This window comes from Herpailurus yagouaroundi, unplaced genomic scaffold (genome assembly GCF_014898765.1).
Source record: "Herpailurus yagouaroundi ecotype Mexico unplaced genomic scaffold, PumYag 198, whole genome shotgun sequence".
In the NCBI taxonomy this organism is placed as follows: domain Eukaryota; kingdom Metazoa; phylum Chordata; class Mammalia; order Carnivora; family Felidae; genus Herpailurus; species Herpailurus yagouaroundi.
The window spans coordinates 20698660-20724179 of record NW_024412429.1 but is presented as its reverse complement, the minus strand read 5'-3'; the positions used below and the strand labels follow the sequence as shown (position 1 = coordinate 20724179).

Below are 25520 nucleotides of genomic sequence, written 5' to 3'. Positions count from 1 at the left end.
ACACCCATCACATCTCCTTAAAGCCATGAATAGGTTACAAGATGGGTAAGACGATACTTGGATTTCACTTTGTACATTGTTCTCAGTGTCTGTAGTGAAAATAGGGCTTGGGGGACTTTCCGAATCCTTCTTTAGAGATCTGCCACAGTGTCAACACACAACTCTAAAAGTGAGTACAGTGCTGACAGACCGTTACCAATAAAGTAAGTAAACATGCGATGTTGCTGGCCCAAAGAATCACACAGTCTTCAAGAAATTATTAGAGATAGAGTCATAGCTCCCATTGGGGATGGTGATTCTACTTTGTTAGTATGTACAAGAAGCTGATGTGGAGGCTGATGTAGCAATGGTTTATGCACCATTTTGTACATTTTGCTATTCTGAGGACTTCATGTACCCTACCATATGGATGGAGTGATAGTGCTTTGAGCTAATAATGAACTACTTTCCTTTCTTTTACCTTTCTGAGCATACAAGCTTCTGCTTTCACTGCTTCAAGGAAGGGAAGATATAACAAAACATGAAAATAAGGAAATAAAATCTTAACCTTTTGTATTTCCAAAACCTTTGTCCTGGGGGGTGCAGATGGGGACACAGAATATAGAATTACTGATAATCCAGGGAAAGCCGGTTCTTTATGTCTCAAACTAGAAGACAGTCCTTATGAGAGAGGGGAGAAAGGCACAAGGTAAGCAAAAAAGCTAGATGTTGAGGCTTCCTGAGGAAGGGCCTCTACCATATTCTCCTGGCCTGAACCTGAGTCTGTCAGGTAGTTTTGGGGGAGCTGAGAGTAGGGAGGCTCTAGACCTTGGTGGGGTATGGGAAAATGGGGTGGGGCACAAGGGGTGGAGGGAAGGGGGTCATGCAGACAGCAAGATTATCTTTTTGTTTTCCCAACTGTGGAACAGCAATGGCGGTGTGGTGTCCAGGCGTACAGAGCTAAGAGGATTTCACAGTTCTTTGTGTCCCAGCAAGGAGGAGGATAGCACACTATTGTCTCTGGGCTCAAATGTGGCACGGAGCTACCTGACACGTTCCCACTGGATATCTCACAATCCTCAGTGCAGTGGGAAGAGCTAAATGTTTCCCAGGTGCCCTAAAGGGATGAAGTGATGGCTAAGACAGCAGCACCTGAGTGGCCTTGCTATTGTAGTGAAGGCGACGTGGTAGCCTCCCATGAGAATAGATGACCCAGGGCAGGCAGAACAACGTCCGTCTCGGCAAAGTAGCATTTTAAACACCTGGAGTCGCTAAAGTACTTAGAGATAAAGGGCATCGTGACTGCAACTTGCTCACACATGTTTGGGGGTGGGCTGGGAAAACGACAAGGCAATTGTGGTGAAATATTAACATTTGGGGGATCTGGGGAAGGATACATAGAAATTCTTTGTATAATCCATGTGTCTGAAGTTATTTCGAATAAAAATGTAAAAACTAAAGAGAGAGAGACAGAGAGAGAGGGAGAGAGAGAGGAAGAGAGAGAGGCTAAGGAATAAAAATTAAAGCTCATAGAGAGGTCTGGGCTGTGTTAGAAACCGACAGTGTACCATTTATTCAAGCAGCGTAGCCTTGCAGTACTGAATTCATAATAACTGGGAGCCCACCTCTTCACATCTGAAAAGAGAAGGGGAAGAGCAGACTCGTGGAGGCTTGAGGACACACAGGACAAGAACTGAAGAGGAGTGATAATTTATTTTAAGTTGAAGTGAATATAAAGCGAACCGAATGTAACCTGAGGCAGCCAATAGTTCACGGGATGATAAGATTTAGAAAACTTGAACTTTTCATGAATTAGTTAAGTGGCGAATGTCTGCTTTTACCTAGAGACACTTATTCAAAATTAAATTAGTGCCTTTATTATTGAATTCATTGATAAAAGCATATGTACTTTTATATATTCTAAGCACTTTGCACCGGGTATAGTGGGGGCTATAATGGACATGGCTGGGTTGCAGGTAATAAAAATGTGTTGCTTTCGAGGTGATTATGAATCTTTAGGAGTGACCGACATATATAACAACCATGGAATGAGAGAATTTAAGAATTATTATACAAAGTATATAGGGAAAATGGCATAGCAGCAAAATAAAAATTATTTGTATTGGAGAGCCAGGAAAGATTTTGTGGAGAAGGTGGCGTTTCATGTGGAGTTTGAAGAATCAGTAGGATTTTAGTAGATAGAGATGGGATGTAAAGGGAGAGTGGCCCCTTTGAAAAGATAAATATGAACTAAAAAACAAGCACAGGTAAGGGCATTGAGTACAAGGTGGATGGGTATTTCACACCATGCTACCCAGGGACTGGGGTGTAGGTATGGTGGAATAGGTAGGAATATAGTCAGATGGGGGCACAATCCAGACATCGTTGATTTCTTAAAGGAATTCACTGGCTTCATCTTTTTAAAAATTTGACTCCTTTTCCTATTTTTAGGTTACTTTGATATCTGTTTTGAAGTAAGGATCCAATAAAACACTCTATCCACCCCTCCACCTCAAGCTAGTCCATTGTCCTAAATATTATTTATTAAATAATTATCTTTGACCTTCTCCACCTCCTCACACATCCAATATATCATCAAGTTCTATCAAATCCCTCTAAATATTTCTCAGATATTTTCATTTTCTCCATCCTCATCATCAACACTTCAAGCCGCAATTATCTCTTACCTGAATTACTTGAACAGTGACACCGGTAGCTTTCTTGCTACTCTTGGCATCCACCTTCTCCCCTTCTCATCCATTTTAAAAAGGCAAATCTGATCAAGTCATTTGCCTACTTAAAATTCATCAGTAGCTTCTCATTACCCTTACATAAAGTTCAAATCTCGAATATATCACACAGAGTCTTGATGATCTGGCTTCTACCTACTTTTGCAGATTCATTTCTTGCCAGGTTCTCATTAATTTCTGTGTTCTAGCCACTGGGAACTTCTTTCTGTTCACCATGCCCTTCTCTATGCCAGGATGACTCTCTACCTAGCTGCTGCTTCAGATCTCAGCTTGTAAGTCACTTTCTCACGGTTACCTTCCCAAATTGCTAACTATAGATTTGTTCATACTTTAAAATTCTCCCCTAGTGCCCCACACATCCCCTTTCCCATGGGTTTAATCACTTATTTTATAGGATTGTCTTCGTCACCAAACTACAGACTCCATAGGAGCAGGACTTTGCCTTTCTTCTCTTCCCAGAACCCAGTGGGGCTGTGGTACATAGATCAAATGTATGATTTGAGTGATCAAATCCATTCCTTCTCCTACTGATTTGTGATGTATTCTTTTTCATATGTTAACATCTTTATTTTAAGGTCTGTTTTTGTGCCATCTGTTCTATTCCAGTAATCTTGATCTTTCCCACTCTATCTATCATCTATCTATCTATCTATCTATCTATCTATCTATCTATCTATCCATTTATCATCATTCTACTCTATTTCTTGACATTACTACTCTTTATTTCAACTGATGTAACTTTTAGGTATGTTTGATGTCATCTGAAAAAATAAAAATATAATGTACCTATTCTTTCCTGTCTAGATTAGCCTACAAATCCTTAATGTTTTACCCAGGATTGTATAAACTGTGTTTTGGAAAGAACTGGCACCTTTAGAATTGTTCAATTCTTTACAGTACTTTTCCCATACAAAAGCATGTTAAGCTTTTTCATTAGTCATGTCTTTCTTTGTCTCTAAGGAATGTTTGCAGTTTTTTTTTGTAACTATAAAAAACTTGGAAGAAGACACAAGTGCATGTTTATTAAATATCTGGACAGAAAGTGATTTTCTAAACATTAAAGCAACAAAAGAGCTAACAATGGAAAAGGCTGATTGATATAACTATATAACAGTGAAAACAATAGCATATGTTTAAACACATTATAAATAAAATCAAAGGAAAAGTGAGAAGCTGGGAGAATAATTGCAATAGAGATGCCAAATGGCTTCTATCCTGACCAAATAAAGAAATGCCACAAGCTGATAAGAAAAACACTATTTTTTTTCCAGAGAAAAATGGGTAGAGAACTTGAGCAGGTTTTAGAGAAGGAATTAAAAATGACATAGACTCTTCTTTTTAAGTAATTCTGATTCTGACATGTCACTGTTTGCCTCAGCTGTTTTTAGATCACATGTAAGTCTCTTTGGTTAAATGACACCTTCCAGGTATTTAAAGTAACTAGATCCTTTGTTAAATTTAGGTTGCAAGCTTTAACATTTTATTTTAGTATCTTAGTGCTTTTCTATTTAGATATCTAGGTAAAAAGAAATGGATAAAAGTGTGGTATTTTCTATATTTCATAAAGAGAGGAGAAAGATCTTGGAACTTAACCGACTGTAGACATGTATCAACATTCTTTTCAGTATATGTTGATTTCGATATCCTAAATGTTTATTAGCATTTTAAATTGTTACTGATCCAAATATTATATGTTTAGTTGCTTTGAGGAATCAGGACCTGAGTTTCCTTGGGGGAATTTCTTTTGTTATATACTTTTAATATGAAGAATGGTACTTTGATGTGAGTGCTGACAGTTCATCATGGAATTGATGAGGTTATTTAACAAAATTTGACACAGTTATTCCTTTGTGCTGGCGCAGTTTATATTCTGGGGTTACATAAACAGAAGATTTTGCCAGCCATCAAGACAGTGGATGAATGGTATGTCTTGCATTGTTATGGTAGGTGACATATATTAGATTTGAAAGTAGCCAACACATTGTATGCCTCTTTTCTTCCCAGTTCATGAATGATTACAGAGGAATCAGAAATCGTAATCAGAGTGTTACTTTTCCTTTCGCTAAGGCTAATTTAGACTATTTGACTTGACCTAGGGTGATAACAAGTTACACAAATTCTGATTCAACATCACTCCCTACAGCATCCCATGGAATTGAACTCACCTATCTAAGATTGCAGGCTTTGGTCTGAAGGACAAAAACCTGTCCCAATTAGTTCACAACAGAGTTTGGCAGAAAGACGTGTGTCCGGAGGTCGGACTACTCTGTAAGAGAAAGGGGCTGAGCCACACTTCTTCACCAAAGCCACTGATCAGATAAGCCAGTTATCCAATGGTGGAGAGTCTGAGAGGGATCAGATACTATTTTCACCAGAGTAGAGTTTGCTGTCCCGTATAGAGTTGTAAAAAGTAGGAGATAGGCACTATCTCGAACACTCCCCCCAAGCTTTTTGTTTTCTCAATCCATTTCCATCTCAATCCAGTGTGGTTACCCAGGGTGTGACTGTCTCCCTCAGTGGGGAGGAGATCATGAATTTATCCTGCTTTTACCTTCATGAACTCCTACCCTAATATCACCATTGTTCCTTACTCTGTCTTCAGAGACCACTGGTGGGCAGTGTAGACACGCAGTGGATCAGAAGTGCACATCAGTTAAATCAGTTGTAAAACTTTGTTGTCATCTAAGATTTAGACATTCCCTGTCCTTATCCCCATCCCAAATTATGTCAAGCCTTGTGACCAACATAACTCCCCGAAAGCTATTCAGGGTGATGGAGTGGCAGCACAGTGGTACTCCAATAACATTATAATGGCAATATAAAAATGTCTTCAAATGTGGTTTTTTCCCCCTTTATACAATTCCTGTGTCAAAGAAATACCAAAATTTCCCTGCTTTTCTCTGACATATTAAGGTCCACAATTTCCAAGTTACAATTGAAAGGAATCGACTTTCAAAGATTATGTCACCCAGTTTGTCCTTCTGCTCAGTGTCTAGATAGGATTGGATCCCTTTCATCAGCTGCAGTTTGAGCTGCCTTGTATTGGGATGAGTAAGGTTCTGCAAGCCCAAATCCTCTCTTGAGCCTCAATGTTTACATCTTTTTATTTGACATGATTGTAGGTTCACATGTTGTTATAAGAAGTAATTATGGAAAGGTCCTGTGTACCCTTTACCTAGTTTTCCCCAGTGATAACATTTTACATGACGATAGTATTGTATCAAACCCGGGAAACCTTGACATTGGTACAACCCACAGGTGTTATTCAGATTTTACCAGTTTTACATGCACTTGTGTGTGTGTGTGTATGTGTACGTATGTATATGTAGTCTGTGAGCTTTTGTCATATGTATAGATTTGTGTAACCATCTCAATCAAAATATAGGACTGCTCTGCTCCATCATCACAAAATTCCCTTGTGCTACCCCTTTATAGCCATACCCACACCCTCCACCCTGTATCACCTCTGATCCCTGGCAACCAGTAAACTGTTTTACATCTCTATGATTTTGTCATTTAAAGAATGTTATAATCTATGGAATCGGAGAGCAGGTGACCTCTTGAGATTGGGAGTTTTTTCACTCAGCACAATACTCTTGAGATCCATTCAAGGTGTTGTGTGTATCAAGACTTCATTCCTTTTTATTGTTGAGTAGTTTTCCATGGTATGGATGTATACAGTTTGTTCAGTCATGCCCCCTTAAGGGACATTTGAATTGTTTCCAGTTTGGAGATATTACAAATAAGGCTTCTACGAACACTTGTATGCACATGCTTGTGTTGACAAACTTCTTCATTTCTCTAGAATAAATACCCAGAAGTGGTAGTGCTGGGTGATACGGTAAGTATGCATACATTTAGTTTTTTTTACAAACTGCCAAACTATTTTCCAGAGTGGCTGCACCATTTTACGTTTCCACCAGGGAAGTATACCAAGAATGATACATTTTCTCTACATCCTTACCAGCATTTGGTGTTGTCACTACCATTTTATTTTAGTCATTCTCATAAATGTGCAGTAATAATACAATGGAGTTGTGTTTTGTATTTTTCTAAAGGCTACTGGTGTGGATCATCTTCTCATATGCTTATATCCTCTTCAGTATAATGTCTCTTCTTGTATTTTGCCTGTTTTCTAATTGGATTATTTCTTTTCTTCCTGTTGAGTTTTGAGAGTTTGCTGTTTTTTCCGGGTATGAATCTTTTGTCAGATATGTGGTCCTAGGCTTCATTTTTAAAGTTCAAAAAATGATTACACACTTGACATTATAAGACCAATCCCGTAGCCCATAACATATCGCTTGTGTTTTATTTATGAGGTTTAAAACAGAGGCAAAATTTTGAGCTACTAGAACTATAATTCTAAGCACAATAATGTTTCCAGAACATAGTGTTTAGTCTAATGAAGATCTGTGACACTGTCACCAAAGTTCATAACAGGGATTCCATGATATTTGAAGGAAAAAAGTTAGAAGGAGGCAATGTTTTATTTATTTATTTATTTTTATTTTTTTTTAATGCTTATTTATTTTTGAGAGAGAGAGGGACAGAGCTCAAATGAGAGAGGGACAGAAAGAGTGGGAGACACAGAATTGGAAGCAGGAAGCAGGTTCCAGGCTCTGAGCTGTCAGCAGAGAGTCCAATGCAGGGCTCGAACTCACGAACCGTGAGATCATGACTTGAACAGAAATCAGATGCTTAACCAACTGAGCCACCCAGGCGCCCCGAGGCAATGTTGTTTTAAGTCTTAGTAGAATGCTAGTGTATGCCAGTGGTCTGGACACCGTAAGATATAAATTTAAACTGAACTGGAAGAAATTGCTTATCAATATGTTAGTTTGACAACATGCATTTACCATAAATAAGGAGAAAAATCCACCTCTCTGTGAGCAGGTTTCCTGCAACGGTGGCTGAAATCAGATTCCTAAGGGCAATTTTTCCCTGTCCTCACATCTGTTTATCCTTTAGCTGACACCTTAAGAAAAGCTGCCATTGTTTCTTCTAAAGAAGAGCTGCCTTAGGAGTCCATGAGTGGGAGGGATTAATTGTTTTATAAATTTAGGATCATATTATTCAACTTTGCTGCATTTGCTTTTCTCGCGCAACAATGCATTTGGAAATCCTGTCAGATCAAGTGATATAAACTTATTCTTTATAATGACTGAATGATATTCAGTGGTATGAACACATGACGATTTACCTAACCTTCTTGAACTGATGAGATTTAACTTTTGTGGAGGTACAGATTCTAAGGAATAGGACTTCCATGATGGCCATTCTTGGTGTTCACACCTTTGTAGCCTGTGTGCAGGACCTCTGACTTGCTTCCAACCAACAGAATATGGCGAAGGTGATGGGATGTCATTTCTGTGATTATGTTACATTATATAAGACTCTGATTCACTGGCAGATTCATTGTAGAGACTCTCTTCACTGGCTTGATGAAGTGGCTATGTTGAGGGGGCCCATCTGGCAAAGAGCTATGGGTCTACTACAAGTGACCAGGTGACATTTGAGAGATGAAGGCAGCATCTACCCAAGAACCAGCAAGAAACCAGAGACTTCAGCCCTATAGTCACAAGAAAATGAATTTGGCCAACAAACTGAGTGAGATTGGAAGTGGATTCTTCCCTGGTCAACTCACCAGATGAGAATGCAGCTTGGGTGATACCTTGATTGCAAACTCCTAAGACCCTAAGCAGAAGACCCAGCTAAACTATGCCTCGAGTCTGACCCATCAAAACTATGAGAAAATAAAATGTGTGTTGTTTCAAGTCACTTAATTTGTGGCAATTTGTTACCTAACAATAGAAAACCAATACAATTTCCCCTCTCTCAGGATTTTTATCTATCTATCATCTGTCTATCATCAGCTATCATCTATCATCTCATCTCTCTGTGTATTTATTTATTTATGTTTGTCCTGGAAATAATGCTAAATAAATATTTTTGTTTTTATGTCCTTATATATTGATGCCTTTATTTTGTAGGATTGATTTCTCAGGAGTGTGATTGCTGTATATTCTTTTTAATTTTAATGAAGAATGCCAGATTATTTTCTAAAGAAGTCTAACAATTTGCATTTTAACAGCAATGTGTGAGAGTATGCCTTTTCTTGTAACCTTACTGGTTGGTAATGGGTCCCAACCAAAGTATATAATTCTTTCCAGTCTCAGAGGTCTAAAGAGATATTGTTGCTTTAAATTTCACAGCCTATCAGTGAATTTGAGCATATTTTCATGTTCTTGATCACGAAGTTAGCTCTTCTATGATTATCTCTCTCATATTCACTGCCAATTTTTCCCCTCTGATTTTTTTTTTTTTTTTTTTTTGGTTATTCCTTTTTGGTCCTTTTCTTTCTTTTTTTTTTTCGCAATAAAATCATTTATCATTTTATGTTTTCTTTGAGTCTAGCTTTTGCTGTGCTCCTCAAGTTTTGGCTAAAGTTTTCTCTTTCAATTCCCTTTGTTTTTCTCTTTTATCTAAGTATAATCTAGAGCTATGATTTTTAATTTCTAAGAAAATATTTTTTAAATCTAACATGTTTGATTAGACCATTTCCTCTTTACTTTAAGATAGTTTAAGATTTCATTTATGTCCGGGGAGCCTGGGTGGCTCAATTGGTTAAGTGTCCAACTCTTGGTTTCAGCTCAGGTCATTATCTCATGGTTTGTGAGTTTGAGCCCTGCACTGGGCTCTGCACTCACAGTGTGGACCTGCTTTGGATTCTCTCTCTCTCTCTCTCTCTCTTTCCCCTTCTCTCTCTGTTCCTCCCTAGCTTGTGCTCTCTCTCTCTCTAAATAAACTTTAAAGAAATGACTTTGTTTGTGTCCAATTATATATTTGAATTTTGTAAATGTTGCATGGACATTCAAAAATTGTATATTCTTTATTTCTATTAAATTGATAGCTATTCAGTTCCTTGGTGCCTTTACTTTTCAATTTTATTTTTATTTCAGATTTGTATGGAAAGTGGTCCTTATTTAGTACTCTGATTATAGATATATACATAGGTCAAAGATTGATGATTAGTCTTTTTTCATCATATTCCTGAGACCTGTCTTGTTATTTTATTAATTTTTTCTTTAGATGGTGTATTTGTTGGCAAAGCCTCTGAATTCTTTCATATTCATAAAAGTTGTCTAGTTGTGAAGGTCTTCTTTCCTTTTCTTTTTCCCTGTTTTCAGTACCAGATATTTGTGTTTATAATATATTGTGCCTCTGCCCTGCTGCTTGAATTTCTGGATCTAAGATCAGCAGGTATTCTCCCATTAGAACCATGTCTGAATGCAGGTTATTACTGTGATGCACTTCCCCTTGGTTGTTATCAATTGTTCAAATTTCATGCATTCTTGGACATGTGCCTTTAGGGCATAGACAATAACTGTGTTTCTGTGAAAACAGCTGTGTTTCCTTAAAATATCTAATTTTCCATAACCACTTGAGATTGTTCAGCTCTTCAAGAGTGATCCCCACTTGCTTTTCCTGTGGAATGTCTGTAGGCAACTTTAAGGGTGCACTTCTAAGTAGTTTTCCTGGATCACAGCTCCTGGGGAAGACTTCCAAATTGTTCTCTGAGATCTAGCCTCTTTTCCTCTGTTAGATTTCATTCTGTTTCCATTTTTCCATTCTAGTTAATGTTAAAATACCACTTTCTCTTCAAACACTCTTTTCATGACCCAGGTTCATTCTTTTATTTCATACCTTTCTAGCCTGGCCTTCAAGATCTCATTTTTTCTTTGATAACTGCCTAGCCTGTGCTCTGAAATCTCAACCTTCCATCTAAGGAAAACACTTTTCCTTGCACTTATTCAGCGTCATCTTTGTTCACTGTCCCATTGCTTCTGTTCTGACCCTAAGGCTGAAGTCATGCGGCCCTTCCTTGGCTTCCTCAGTAAATATGTTTCTTAACAACAGTGTGTTCCAGGCCCAGACATTTAAAATTTTTTCTTAGTTTCTGAGTTTGCAATTATTTCATTTGTGGCTTATTTTTCTTTATTCATGAGGCACTGGTTCCTTTTTAGTTTTAGTTTAGTTTCGTTTGTTTTTTGTTTTTTTAAATAGCATCCATGTCCCTTCGGTGTTGAGGCCATAGTAATTCTCTGAAATGCAAAATGCAATTTCTTGGCCATTTGGATAGCTAATCACAACTCCCTTAAGGCCATAAGTTTGGAGAATGACTCTTAAAAGCTTGTGAAAAGGCTGTATGAAGCCAATAAGTTAGTTTTCCCATAATTTTCTTTTTACTATTGTATTTCAAAACAACGTACAGAAATGCAGTCTAGGCAGCATATTTAGTACTATTTACTTATGCCTGGTATGAGACCTACTCCAGTAGGAGTCTGTGTTCTGTGAGTAATTTAGCTGCTTCTGTACTTCAGATATGCAGCCTGTAAATCTGACTGAGAAATGTAATAAAACAAGTTAAATTTGATCTACCCATAAATGCCGAAAGAGCCTGTGCACTAAAGCTCTCTGCTTACTTTAAGGTTAACCTTTATTGGAACAAAAGAGTTTCTCTTACCTGTAATATAATCCCTGTCCCATTGGCCTGCTTTACGCCATAGCTGTGTTGGTATAAGTCAGGTCAAGTTTAGCCACAGAATACTACACAGACGATGATTACTAAGCCCCACATTCCCTCAACAAGTAAAATCCAGCCACATAGTGACAATAAAAGCCAAGGAAAACCACTGAGGTCAACACCCAGGTGGCTTAAGTGTCCTAAGGCATCAAAAGCTTCAGACTCTTTCCCCTGTCTTTCCATGCACTGCCTACATTTTGGTCCAGGGCTTATTATTCTGTATTTTTAGTTCTTTAACCAGTAAGTTAGGGCTGGAGTAGGCCAATCAATAACATTCCTCTTTACCTCCTGAGTTTGCAAAAATAAACTGAAAAACACATCAAGGAATTTAAACAGATAATTGTAAAAATACCTGCTTTTGTGTTGATGACGACGAATTAGAGAGTGTTGCTACATCTACAGCCACACTCTGGCTCTCTCATATGTTCTCTCCATCTGTGAATTGAACTTATCTCCTCATAACTTGGGGTCTTATAAAAACAGAGCCTTCCTCATATAGTTACTAATGGATAGGAAGAAAAGATGTGTCCTGAGGACTTTGCTCTGAAACAGAGAAAGGAGCTGAACTATTTGTCTCAGTTCTTCTTCCCATTGTCAGGATTAAGGAGTCTCTCATCCTTCGGGAAAGTATAGGCAAGGGGGTAGACAGCACCTTCCTGAGAAGAGCTCCTCTCTACTCTGGAAATGTGAGGAATGGGGGACAAGTAAGTGCCCCTCTATGATAGTGCACATATAAAAGGTTCTTCATGAGGTACTTAGCTTGGATTAGGATTTGGGCTGGGAAACAGGGTTGTGACGTGGAAGCTGAGTGTTAACAGATGAATGGAAGATTTACTCATAACTAATACATAGACTAGATTTTTGGAGCTGGAAAAGTACTTTAGACAGAGAAACAGCATCAATAAGGAGGAGAGTCATAAAGTTGCAGGGTGTGTTTAGGGAGTAGTGAGGGGTCCAGTGTGGCTAGAACACTGAGGAAAGTGGCCAGAGATGAGGGTGGCAAGTCCTGCTGGGATTGGGTTTTAAAGTGCACTTCATTTTATACTTAAAACTTTGAAGTTTGTTCTATAGAGACTCATTTAAAGTATGGGGATGATTTTGATATTTATTTATTTTGAATTTTTTGAATGGTAATTCAATCAATAGCCAGACTGATGAAGGCATAGCTTTGAAGTGTAGCTATGGAGCTCAGCAGATGAACAAGGACTGTGGTGAAGAACTGTGAACAAGTCTATGCCTTCAATTTTAATAGAATTAAGAAACAAAACTCAGATTAATTGGGGGGGGGTTGTTAAACACTTTAATTAGCATCGTATGTAACTGGAGAAACTTTGCAAACCCAGAGAAAAGTCAGGCTAAAGAGACTCAAACATGCCGGGATCTTTGAATTGCTACCATCCTCTGTTTACCTCATATATAATCATTAACTCAGGCTATCAATTTTTCCTTGAAATAATTCCAAAGCCCATGCCTGATTTTTCTATTCTCCAGCCCTCTTCACCTTTTCCAGGTCCTCATTACCTTAAAAATATCTTTTTATTCTGCAAATCATTTCTTCTGCTCTGCAGAATTTTTTGAGTTTGATGAAATCAAATCTCATTTTTTGATTTTTGCTTTTGTTGTTTGTGCTTTTGATGTCATTTCCAAAAAATCCTTGCCAAGACTGATATTGAAAAACTTCTTCCCTATGTTCTCTTTTAGGAGTATCATGGTGGCAGGTCTTATGTTTAAGTCTTCGATCTATTTTGAGTTAACTTTTGTGAGCAGTTTGAGATAAGGGTCTGATTTCATTGTTCTGCATGTGTTTCTCTAGTTTCCCCAGCACCATTTATTGAAGAAATTATCTTTTCCCCATTGGATGTTCTTGGCTCCCTTGTCAAACACTAATTAACCATATATGCTGGGACTTAATTCTAGGCTCTTTATTTTGTTCCATCGGTTTATGTATGTATTTTGGTCTCAGTACCACATTGCTTTTATTACTGTGGTTTACTATACTTTGTGATACCTTTGTGATACCTTCAGCTTTGTTTTATTTTATTTCATTTTATTTTCCCTCAGGATTGTTTTTGGCTATTCACTGTCTTTTGTGGTTCCACATAAATTTTAAGATTGTTTCTTCTATTTCTGTGATTAATGCCTCTGGTATTTTGATGGGGATTGTGTTGAATTTGTAAACAGTTTTGGTAGTAGTATGGCCATTTTCACAATATTAATTCTCCCAATCCATGATCATGACATGTCTTTCCATTTGTTGCCACTGATTTCTGTAAGTTGATTTTGTAACCTGCCACTTTACTGAAATCATTGATTAATTACAACAGTTTTTTGATTGACTTTTTGGGATTTTCCATATGGAAGATCATGTCATCAGCAAATAGTGACAGTTTTATTTTTTCTTCCCAATTTGGATACTTTCTTTCTTTCTTTGTCTTGCCTAATATGTTGCTCTAGCTAGAACTACCAGTACTATGTTGAATAGGAGTAGTGAGAGTGGGCAACCTTGTCTTGTTCTTGATCTTAGGGAAAATACTTTCATTTTTTCTCCACTGAGTTATAATATTAGCTATGGGTTTGTCATATATTGCCTTTATTAAGTTCAAGTAAGTTTTTCTATTAAGAAAAAGTTTTTCTATCTGTTTTTAAGTTTTTCTATCTGTTAAGAGTTTTTATCATGAAAGGATGTTGTATTTTGTGAAATACATGCCATATGTGTATTGAGATGCTCATGTGATTTTCATATTTCATCTTATTGACATGATGAATGACATTTATTAATTTGTGTATATTAATTATCCTTCCTTCCCAAGAATAAATGCCACTTGGTCATGGTATATAATCCTTTTAATGTATTCTTGAATTCAATTTGCTAATATTTTGTTGAGAATTTTATCATTTATGTTCATCGGGATATTGGTCTATAGTTTTCTTTTTTGGGGGTGATATCCTTACCAATGTAAATCTGGCTTCATAGAGTGAGTTTTGAAGTGTTCCCCCTTCCTCAATATTTTGGAAGATTCTGGGAAAGAATCTTTATTAATTCCTCTTTAAATGTTTGGTAGAATTTACCAGTGAAGCCATCTGGTCCTGAAGTTTTCTGTGCTGGGAGTTTTTTGATTACTGACTCAATCTCTTGACTCCTTATTGGTCTGTTCAGATTTTCTATTTTTTCCTGATTTAGTCTTGGTAGGTTGTGTGCTTCTAGAAATATGTCCATTACTTCCAGGTTAGGTAATTCTTGGCATGTATTGTTGATAGTAGTCTCTTATGAGCTATGCATTTGTGTACTATCAGTTGTAATGTCTCCTCTTTCATATCTAACTTTATTTGTTTAAGTCTCTCTCTCTCTTTTGGTTAGTCTATCTAAAGGCTTGTCATTTTTTTTTTTTTTTTTACTATTTCAAATAAACAGCTCTCGGTTTCCATTGGTTTTCTGGCCTTTAGTTCATTTATTTCAGCTCTGATTTTTAGTATTTTCTTTTTCCTGCTAAATTCAGGCTTAATTTTCCTGTTTTTCTAGTTTCTTGAGGTATAAAATCAGGTTGTTGGACCTCTTTCTACTTCTGTAACATACGCATTAATTACTAAAAACTTTTCTCTCAGAACTGCTATACCCCACAATTTTGATATGTTTTATTTTCATTTTCATTTGCTTTGAGATAACATTTTATTTCTCTTTTGATTTCTTCTTTAACTCACTAGTTGTTTAGAAAGGTGTTACTTGGTTTCCACATATTTGTAGATCTAGTCACTTTCCTCTTGTTGATTTCATGACATTGTGGTCAGAGAAGACAGTTGGTATTTCAGTCTTCTCAAATTTGCTAAGATTTGTTTTGTGACCTACTATATGATCTATTTTAGAGAATGTTCCATGCGTATTTGAGAATAATGTGTTTTCTGCTGCCTTTGAATGGGATGTTCTATATATGTCTGTTAAGCCCATTTGTTCTAAAATGTGATTCAATCTCAATGTTTTCTTGTTGTTTTTATGTCTGGACAATCTATCCATCACTGTTAGTGGGCTACTAAAGTCCCCTACTATTATTGTATTGTCATTTGTTTCTCCCTTAAGATATATTAGTATTTGTTTACTATATTTCGATCCTCAGGTGTTGGGAGCATATATATTTATTATTGTTATATCTTCTTGATCTATTGAGCTCTTTATCATTATATAATAATAATAATAACCTTCTTTGTCTTTTGTCTCTTGTTACCATTTTTGGCTTGAAGTTTATTTTGTCTGAATGAAGTATGATGACATCCACTTTCTTCTGGTTACCATTTGCTTGGGGTATTATCTTCTTACTTTTTCACTTTGAGTCTACATGTATCTTTAGAGCTGAAATGAGTATCTTAATAGCAGCATTAGTTGGGTCTTGTTTTTGAATCCATCCAGCCACTCTGTACCTTTTACATTTACATTTAGACTTACATTTATATTTAGAGTGATTATTATAAAGACTTATTATGCAATTTTATCTTTTATTTTCTGGTTGTTTTGCATCTCCATTGTTTCTTTTTCCTTGTGTGTCTATATACCTTTGTAAGTTGGTGGTTTTCCATGATAATTTGCTCAGTTTCCCCTTTTCAGATGTTTCATGTCTGTTTTAGATTTTTGTTTTATGGGTACCATGAGGTATGTATAAAATGTCTCATAAATAAAATAGTCGTTTTTTCTACTAATAGCAATTTATATCTATTTGCCTGTAGGTTCTGTAATTTCCCCCCTTCCTTTTTATATTTTTTGCTGTCACCAATTATCCCTTTCTATGACATACCATAAAAAGGTATATACCTTTTCTTTCTACTTTGGAATCTCTCTAAGACCATAGTCTGTGTATATTTCTTTGGTTTTATATCACATCAATGAATATTCTGGACAGAAATATTTGGATTTAGTTGGAAATATGCAACATGAGATGTCATGTGAGAAAGGCTTACTACTACTCAAGGTGAGTTTGGCTTGAACTCAATAATTCCATGTCTTTGTAAGATTTCTGTGTGCTCCCAGGGCTTTATGTTTTCATGGTCTTGTCTGACTGCTGGTCTTCTGTTTCCACATGTGCTTTCTTGGTTGAATATGCAATTAATTCAAAGGTGACCCTCAGAATATTTGTTGGTTTACACTCAAAGCAATTGTGAATACAATAGGTTTGACTGGTGAGCTGATAAGGAGAGGAGTCCCTTGATGTATATAGCTCATTCAAAAACTTATTCATCCATATTATGCATTCATATTCTTCAAAATCCTTTGCAGTTAGCCCTCACTGGGGTTTTCTGTCTCACTCTTAGCTCACGCATTTTTTTCTAACCTTTGGTGAGTCCCTTTTTTTTCCTCCCTTGATTTCCCACACCCTAATTTTCATGTTTCTCTAGAAATTCTAAATAATTCAATCTCTATTATGGTAAGAAACCTAGCTTTCTCTAGCTCTTTTTCCCAAACACACATGAACAAATCTATTAAGATGCTTAATAAAGGACTACCCAGGAACAGGGTCCATCCTCCTTAGAAACTATTTATGATACAAATAGCAGTTTTTTTTTTCTGTTAGACTTAGAATAATACCCATTTATTTCTATGTTGATGCTTTCCTACTTGTATAATAGAGGCATTAATAATAAAAATGTACTAAGAAATCTCAGCATTCATATCATATCAGGCCTCCTAAAATATAGAATGAAAATAAGAAAAAATTTGCAGAATTTTATTTAGCAACTTAGCATTTAAATGTTTATTTCTACCGATAGTACTTATAAAAAACAAAGAAAACCTCCCAAACTTTTCTAATATTAATCAGTCACATGTCTTTCTTGGATACAGATACATTTTTAATACATAAAGATAACACTAGAGACAAAGAAGTCTTTAACAAAAAAAGATCAACTGTAAGCTTGTGATCAACTGTAACACAGTGAATTCAGATCTCTACAAACAGGAGAAGGTCAGGGGTATGCCCAAACTACTGACGTAGGGTGGGTGTTGAGAATAACAAATCTGTAGTGGCTGTTCCTTTTCTTGATATGGGGAACCTGCTCCCTCCAGGTGACAGGCAGCCAGCAGTCCCAGTCAGGGGTGTATCCTTTTCTGGTAGGTACTACATTAAAATAGATCTGAGGCATTACAATTCTTCTTTTCCCCATACTTGTATATATTAGCATTTCTATGCCATTAGTTCTTGGAATCAATCACAATACTATCTTTGCATGGCTAGTACTATACTTTGTATACTACATTAATCATTTCATAAGTTTGGTAACACCAGAAGGTCTGCATTTCAAACAAGATACCTAAGTTACTCTATGTAAACATAATTAATCATTTCATTGTTAATGATGTGATGTCAAATATTGAAAAAAGTAGTTATTCTAAATGGCATGTACTCAAGCATAGCAAAGACTTGCAAACTCATTTCAAACTATAATTACTTGCACTAGAATAGGACAATAATCAACCTCGTTGAGATATGTCATTGAAGATTTACTATAGATTCATGAATAAACTCCCAAATCTAGAATATGTGCTAAGAATCATGTAACAGTTTAAAAAGAGGGCCCAGGGCAGCAGTGATGTAAAAAGAAGGGTGACATCTCATATGAACTACCATTAGACAATTCCTCCAAAGAGCCAAAAATAAAGTTTCATTAGTAATTAAAAGTAAATTAAAAGCGGCTACTGAATTCTGATGTTCAGATAGTAGTACATTGTCTAAATGATCTGCTTGATCAAGGGGATAGAAATACACATAAGGTCAGCACTATAATGAATGTGTATTTATCATTGGAATAAAAAATACAAGCCAATTACTGTAGAAAAAAAGTCTTCTCTAACTATATAATGTCTTTTTAAAACTTGGTCTTGCTATTAAAATTGCATGTGATGCTTCAGTTTGCTGACATTACACAAAGATAATCATAATGTGATCCTGATTCCTCATCTAGTGTGAACCCCTGATCTAGTTCAACTCCTCAGCAGGCTGTGACCCAACGGCCGCTGCCTTATTAACCTAATAGGTCAAGAAGATGGGCAGAGTGAGCACTTTAAGGTAGGGGAACTAACATGTCTGTGTCATTTTCGTAACATTTAATGGAATATGTGGAATCTCAGGAATGGAAAAGTCTTAGAAATCATTAATTATCCCTTTGTACCTTGTGCCTTTCTTTAGGGCTCTGCTCCACCATTATCTCTTTCATAAACTCTGCATTAGTTCTCCATCCTTGTTCTGCAAACTTGGAAGTGATCTCTCTCTCTCTCTCTTCTGATCTTTCCTGGCATTTTATCTGGGCTTACTGTGTGTCACTTATCACCACTTCCCTGGTAGCTATCATGTTCCTGTCTTATGCCTCATCAGTACAGAGTATTCTCCAAATCATCTTTGCGAGCCCTATAGGACTTGCATGGTGCCTGGTGCCTGGCAAGGACAGGATTCAATAAATGTGTTAGCTGAATGTAACAGAATGTTGATGCGGTTTTGCTGGGGGATCCATGAGAGGAAAGAACACTGGATTCTGGCACAGCAGCTTATGGTGCCATTTTATACTTTAAGGTTGAAGATGATCTCAGAGCTCCACATATAAGCTCCTCAACCGTCCTGCCAGGTGAACTCCCAGCCTCTCCTTGCACACTTCCAGTAATTGGTGAACTTGTCTCTTCCTGAGGCAGTCTATTCCATTTCAGATAGCTCCACATGTGAATCTCTTTCCCTCTCTCCTGACCCCAAGACTCAGATTTAATATCAGCCCAGCTACAGTTACTTTAACTTAACTAGGCTAAAAATATTCTTGCTTTAATCAGTCTAAGGCCTAGAGCGATTCACATTCTGCCTGACTTTGCTGGGATTTTCTGCAGCTATTTCCTTTTAAATTGTTCTTTCATGGATTCAAATTTTGGAAAAGACCTAGAGACTAGCTAGTTCACCTTACTTAATTTTCAGAAAATCAGATTGAGACTTGAGAGAGGAAGGGAATTGCTGAAGGAGGTCACACAGCTTTAGAGGCCTGAGTTGCAGTCATGTGCGTGGGGAGGAAGGGGGCATTCTCAGCTGTTGGCCTGCTTAAAGGACCCAGTAACTATTTATTCCAATGTATTTCACACATAGACATGAATGTCAAATGCCACAACAGAAGATTTTCAATTTTAAATACAATATTAATGAAATGCAATATTAATAGCATGAACTTAATCACAAGCATAAAAAATGGTCTCCTTCCTTTCAGCACCTGGTTCACTTGCTGGCATATCACCCATGACCAGTCAGACAACTGTTTGTCTTGTGTCAACTGATTGAGGAATGATGTTGGGTGGGTGTTAATTTCATGAAGAGGAGAGAATAGGAAATTCATCATAGGAACATGCTTGAGTAATAAATCTGATGATATAATTCTTAGTTATGAGACAGTTTTGACTCTCAAAAAGGGATCATTTGTTATACTATTAAGTAGCATTTAATGTTATCCACTGAAATGGATTTGGGCTGAATATAAGAAATAGATGATATTTGGACTGAAAACACTCTATGAATTTACTTGTTCTTCTCCTTCTTCTTCTTCTTCTTCTTCTTCTTCTTCTTCTTCTTCTCTTCTTCTTTTCTTACAGATTGTTGCTGACTTAAAAAAAGTTTTTTAAATGTTTATTGTATTTTTGAGAGAGAAAGAGGAAAGAAAGAGTAAGACAGAGCACAAGAGAGGGAGGAACAGAGAGAGAGAGAGAGAGAGAGAGAGAGAGAGAGAGAATCTGAAACAGTCTCCAGGCTCTGAGCTGTCAGCATAGAGCCTGATGTGGGGCTTGAACTCACAAACCGTGAGTTCATGACCTGAGCCGAAGTTGGCACTTAACCACCGAGGCACCCCAGATTGTTACTTACTTTAAAATAATTTCACATTCTACTATGCCAGGGAATGACAGAATTATGTAACTGACAGTAGGAAATTTGGGAAATTATTGGTTTGAGTTGAAAGGTGGTTCTGTTTATGGGTAACATACTCAAAAAATTGATAGTGTACATATTTTAACTTTGTTCTGGAACTAAAATACAGACAATCTGTGGGATAATCTACTAAGTTTTAGGGAGACTTTTGCTTATTGGGGGGTTTTCAAAGTGAATTCCGAATTTACTCTTTTTCTCATCTTTCTGACATGCCACTTCAGAAAACCTCTTATATGTATTTTAAAATACTATTTAATTAAGTTAATGAATGAGCTTACTTATTTACTTACTTATTTTGCTGCAAAAGACTTTATTGTTTCCATTTGGTGGAAACAAATTTCCCCGGCTTGAGAGAGGGCTCTAGGGTGGTTAAAAGGCTGCCTAGTGGCTCCAGGGAGAGGCTCAGGCAAAAACTGCTGGCACAGAGGGGATGCAGAGGGACCCCTCAAAGGCTGCAGGGTTCTGGACACTTCTAGTTGCGCTTGAGCGTGAACCTTCGGAAGAGCTACTCTCCAGCCTAGCCTTGGGGCAGGCAGCCTCTGGAGGTGAGTCAGGTGGTCACCATCTTTTTGACGGTTCACCTCCTCAAGTAGGAAGTGGCTCTCCAGGAAGTCACAGAGACCCCAGTGCGTGCAGATCCAAAAGAGCCTGGTTCCGGTTCTTCTCTAGGTCCATGTGGTTTCCGTGGTGTCCAGGGTTTTCCCCACTCAGTGTGACAGCTGCTGCATATCCTGGAAGAAGGCGTGACTGCTCCGCTGGTTTTGCATCTTCAAGAGATGCTTAGCGCCCTAGTGCCTCACCTCGGCCCACACCTTCTAGAGACACATCGTCTTGGTTGAAATAGAAGCCCAGAGAAGTAGGTGTAGGAGACTTCCAGGTGCAAGTTGACCAGGCGATTGCCGGTGGCATCCACCTCCGTGGAATACTTCTGATGAATCTGGGAGCCCGTGGTTGGTTCGCGATGAGGAGCTAAGCTCAGAATACGGTGTTGGCTGGTCCTCGAGGCAGAGGGTGGCAAGGAACGTGTTTCGGAAGGTTGCGACTGGAAAAGAGGTTGGGAAGTGGTCAGAGGCTGGAAGAAGGGGCGTCTCTGGATCTGTTCTGTGCAAAAATTCCAAAATTTTAGTAAAAAAGAGTTTTAATGCTGTGCAATATAAGAAATATATGAACATATAGGACAGGTGTTTGTTAGTACAAGAGAGGAACTACCTCAAGTAACAAGTCAACGTGGGTGAGGCAAATTTGTTAAATAGAATTCAGTAAGGCTTATAATTCCGGAATGTATTTGCAAACCGTATGCTGGGTCCTATTTTTCTGTCTCGTGTTAGAGCCAGTTTAACCTAGTAACTCTTTAAAAACTAAAACTGTTTCTGTATTCTCAAAGATGAATTGCTAACTGCCTATCCAGTATCTTTTTCCTCTGCGTCCCTCCACAAACACGAGCATTACCAATTTATCAATCTCTTGTACAATCTTTGAGCATATCCAGAACTTCTACCCTCTGCTTCTGCAGTTTCCTTATTCTGCAGTGCCTGCGGAACTTTCTCAAATTTCATGCCAAATCTGGATTCTCTCAGTCTCTTTCAAATGACAATCTGTCCTGACTTACCCAATTTGAATTAAATATTCCTACAGCGTGTTACTTACACCTTCGTTTAGCATTTATAACAGCTTTGTTTTGTGGTTAGTGTATTTCATATTGATCTATCGAACGTAGTTTTTGTGATTTTCTCATTGGCTGGGCATTATTCTCCTATGCAGCACCCTTCCCCCACCCCTGGTGCCTTGTCTTTCACAGTGCACTGCTCCATGCACATTTGTGGAAGTGATAGCATTTAAAAGGATAAATATTGCTTCTGAGTCTCACAATCAGTAATTCTTTAATAAATCAGAGTGGTTAACTCAGTTGATTTGAGTACCAGTCTCTAAAATTAGATACTAAAGCTTTCGGGGAAGAAAATTAAATGTCTAAGATACAATCATTTTTAATATACTAGTACGCTAAACTCTAGAATATATAGATCAAACACCTTGTTTCAATAGGATAACACGTAACCACATGCCTCAGTAAGCTGCTTCCATTTGGAAAGGAAATTAATAATATTGTTATCTTGTAGGACAGCTAAAGAGATAGATTAGGATTTCTGGTGAGCACGAATAGTCCTAAGTAGTTAGAAAATATCTTGAAGTATTTCTGAATTGAAGGAATAAGCCCAGCTTTTCACAGCATTTTATTTTTTTCATGCTGGCTTTTATTTATAAATACTTGAATATAATCATTGTAGCTGAGCATGTGTTTCATCTTAGATGTATAGCCAAGTATATGGTATATACAGTTTGTTCAGTTCTCATAATAAGTTATTAGGTTGTTATATGTTCCCACTATTGTCTAAAGTTAATCTCACCTATCCCTTTTCTCCTCACACTTTTTACTGAGAAATATTACTTGAAAACAGAAAAGTGTAAAAATCTAAATGGACAGTTCTACAAATGAAATAAAGCAAATACCTGTAAAAACAGTGCCCAGACCAAGAAATAGAATGTTTTATATAGAAGGTTTGGAATAGCTACAGAGTGAGAGGGAACTAGCCAGGTAAAGTCATCCCAGCTGTAGACTCAGACCTTTCTCCTAGTGTTTCCATGCTGCTCACTTTAGTAGTGATACTGAATTTGCCTGTGTTTATCATTTTGTCATCTATGTAATCATCCCTAAGTAAAAAAGTTAATTTTTCTATTTTTGAACTTCATGTAAATGGAATCACATTGTATATATATTCTTTTGTGTCTTATTTTTGCTTAACCTTGTCATGATAAGGTTCATTCGTATTGTTGCATGGAACTTTAGTTCGGCCATTCAGTTTTAATACTGCATAGTGTCCACTGAATGAATATATCATAGTGTAGTTATGCATTTTATTGATAACAGCAATTTGGGAAGTTTCTAGTTATGGGCTTCTATAAACAGTGTCTCTTCACGCACACATTTCTTTAAGTTATAAACACAGCAGTGGGATTGTTGGATCAAAAGGTGTATGTGCTTCAGCTGTGCTAGATAAGGCCACTTCAAAGAGAGTGTATGAATTTATACTCCCACCAGCAGTATATGGCAATTTCTGCTGTTCCAAATTCTGGCCAACATTTGGTATTAGACTTTAAATTTTTTTCCCAATCTTAAGGATGTTTAATGCTAACTGCTTGTTTCAGTAATGTTATCAGTGAAGTTGAGTACCTTAAAAAAAATAAGTTTATTGGTGATTTATTTAGATTTTGACTTTTGTGAAACTTCTTTTCTTTGCCTATTTTTCTTTATTTTTTTAAATTAAGCACTTTTAATCTTTTTAAAAATGTTTATTTATTTTGAGAGAGAGAGAGAGGGAGAGAGAGCGTGTGCACACAAGTGGGAGAGGGGCAGAAGGAAAGAGAGAGAGAGAGAGAGAATCCCAAGCAGGCTCCGTGCTGTCAGCATGGAGCCCAAAATGGGGCTTGATCTGACAATGGTGAGATCATGACCTGAGTGGAAGTCAAATGTCAGTCGCTTAACCGACTGAGCCACCCAGGCACCCCACCTACTTTTCTATTGGATAGTCTTTTTTTTTTTTTTTTTTTTTTAACTTGGGTTTCTCATTGAGTTGGCAGTGTATTGAGATCAAGCCTTATCAGCTTCCACATATCTTCTTCCACGCTGTGGTCTGTCTCTTTATCTTTTCCATGGAGATTTATAATAAGCAGAAGTTCTCAGTTTATAATGTGGTCAAAGTTATCTGTATCTTCATTTATAATAAGTGCTTTATTAAATGAGTATTTGTTAATAAGTGTCTTATTAAAGACCTCTATCCCAGGATTATGAAGATATTCATCTATATTCTTTTTCAAAAGTTTAAAAATTTTCCTTTTTCCATTCAGATTTTTAGTTCATGTGGAAGTGATTTTTACTTATGGATATACCTACCCATTATTGTAGTTTCACTGATTGAAAAGCCTGCTCTTTCTCCATTGCTCCGGAGTTATAGCATTTGTTATAAATCAAGTGTCCTTTTGTGTGTAGAGTTGTTTCTGAACTTCAGTTATATTCTATTGGCTGAAAAGTCCATCCTTGCAATAAAAGCTCACCATCTTGATTACTGTAGCTTTATATAAGACGATATCTGGGTAAGTCCTTTCTACCATTTTTTTTCCTTTTTTAAGTATGTCTTGGATATTTTTGGCCTTTTTAATGCACATGTAAGTGTATTTGTTAAGTTTCCATATACACCTTAAAGTAACCTGCTGGTGATATGGAATTCATGGACTCTATATATTAATTTCAGGAGGAATATTTATTCTAATAAGCTTTCCAGTTTGTGAATTTGATATACATTTAATTATTTAAAAGAAGTGTTCATGTGTATTTCCATATTATTTTGATTTTTTTCTTTAGTTTTCTTTTTGCCCCGGATTTATTGAGGTATGATTGATAAGTAAAAATTATATATATTTAGGTTGCACAATGTGATTTTTAAAAGAGGTGTTCAAATTGATGGTATAGTAATAGACATATACACTAGGAAATCATTATTTCAGTTTTTGAGGTCGTCTTTAATATAATCCAATAACGTGTTATGCATCTTTGTTAGACCTTTTCTGAGGCACTTGGTATTTTTTGATGCTGTTAGAAATTTACTTTTGTTCTTGAACATAGTTCCACTGAATCTTCCAAGAATCTTTCTCATTATTCCATCTCTCTAACTTGTATCCTCACTATTTCTTACTCCACTGACCTAATCCCTTTAGCATATGAACATATTCTGTATGCCTTAAAAAAAAAGCCTTCGGTAGCTGCCTGTCTACTCCCCTCTCTCTTTCTTTCCTGAAAAACAATTTGAACATGCTAGTTTGCACTCTGTCTCTTGTCCCGCCTCCCAGTCAGTCACTTCCCAACCTGCTGTGATCTGATTCAGTGCCATCCATCATGCTGCATCTGATCTGTCAGAGGACCTCCTGAGGATTAAAGCCAGGCTATTTTTCAAAGGCCTTATTTTGAGGTTTTAAAATTATAGAACATTGTTGATAATGATAATACTCTTAGTAATTGCTGTAATAATTGCATTAATAACGATATCCGTGATAAACTTTACCTTTGAGTGTTTTAATATGGCAGCACACTAGATCTACTATTCTTGCAGCCAGATATTATCACAGGTGGGATAGCACATTCCAACGTTCAAGGTAAGTTCTACCGGGAAGCCTTCCTAATGTCACAACTTCCACTCTGTCCAGTTCTTGTCTCGCCTTTAAATTCTA

The 25520-nt window shown here is 37.0% G+C and overlaps 1 protein-coding gene across 7 annotated transcripts in view; it reads left to right on the top strand.

The window, feature by feature from the left end:
* The window catches only part of GRM1 (glutamate metabotropic receptor 1), a 434400-nt gene that overhangs the window by 65158 nt on the left and 343722 nt on the right, over positions 1-25520 (top strand). The window lies entirely within an intron of this gene.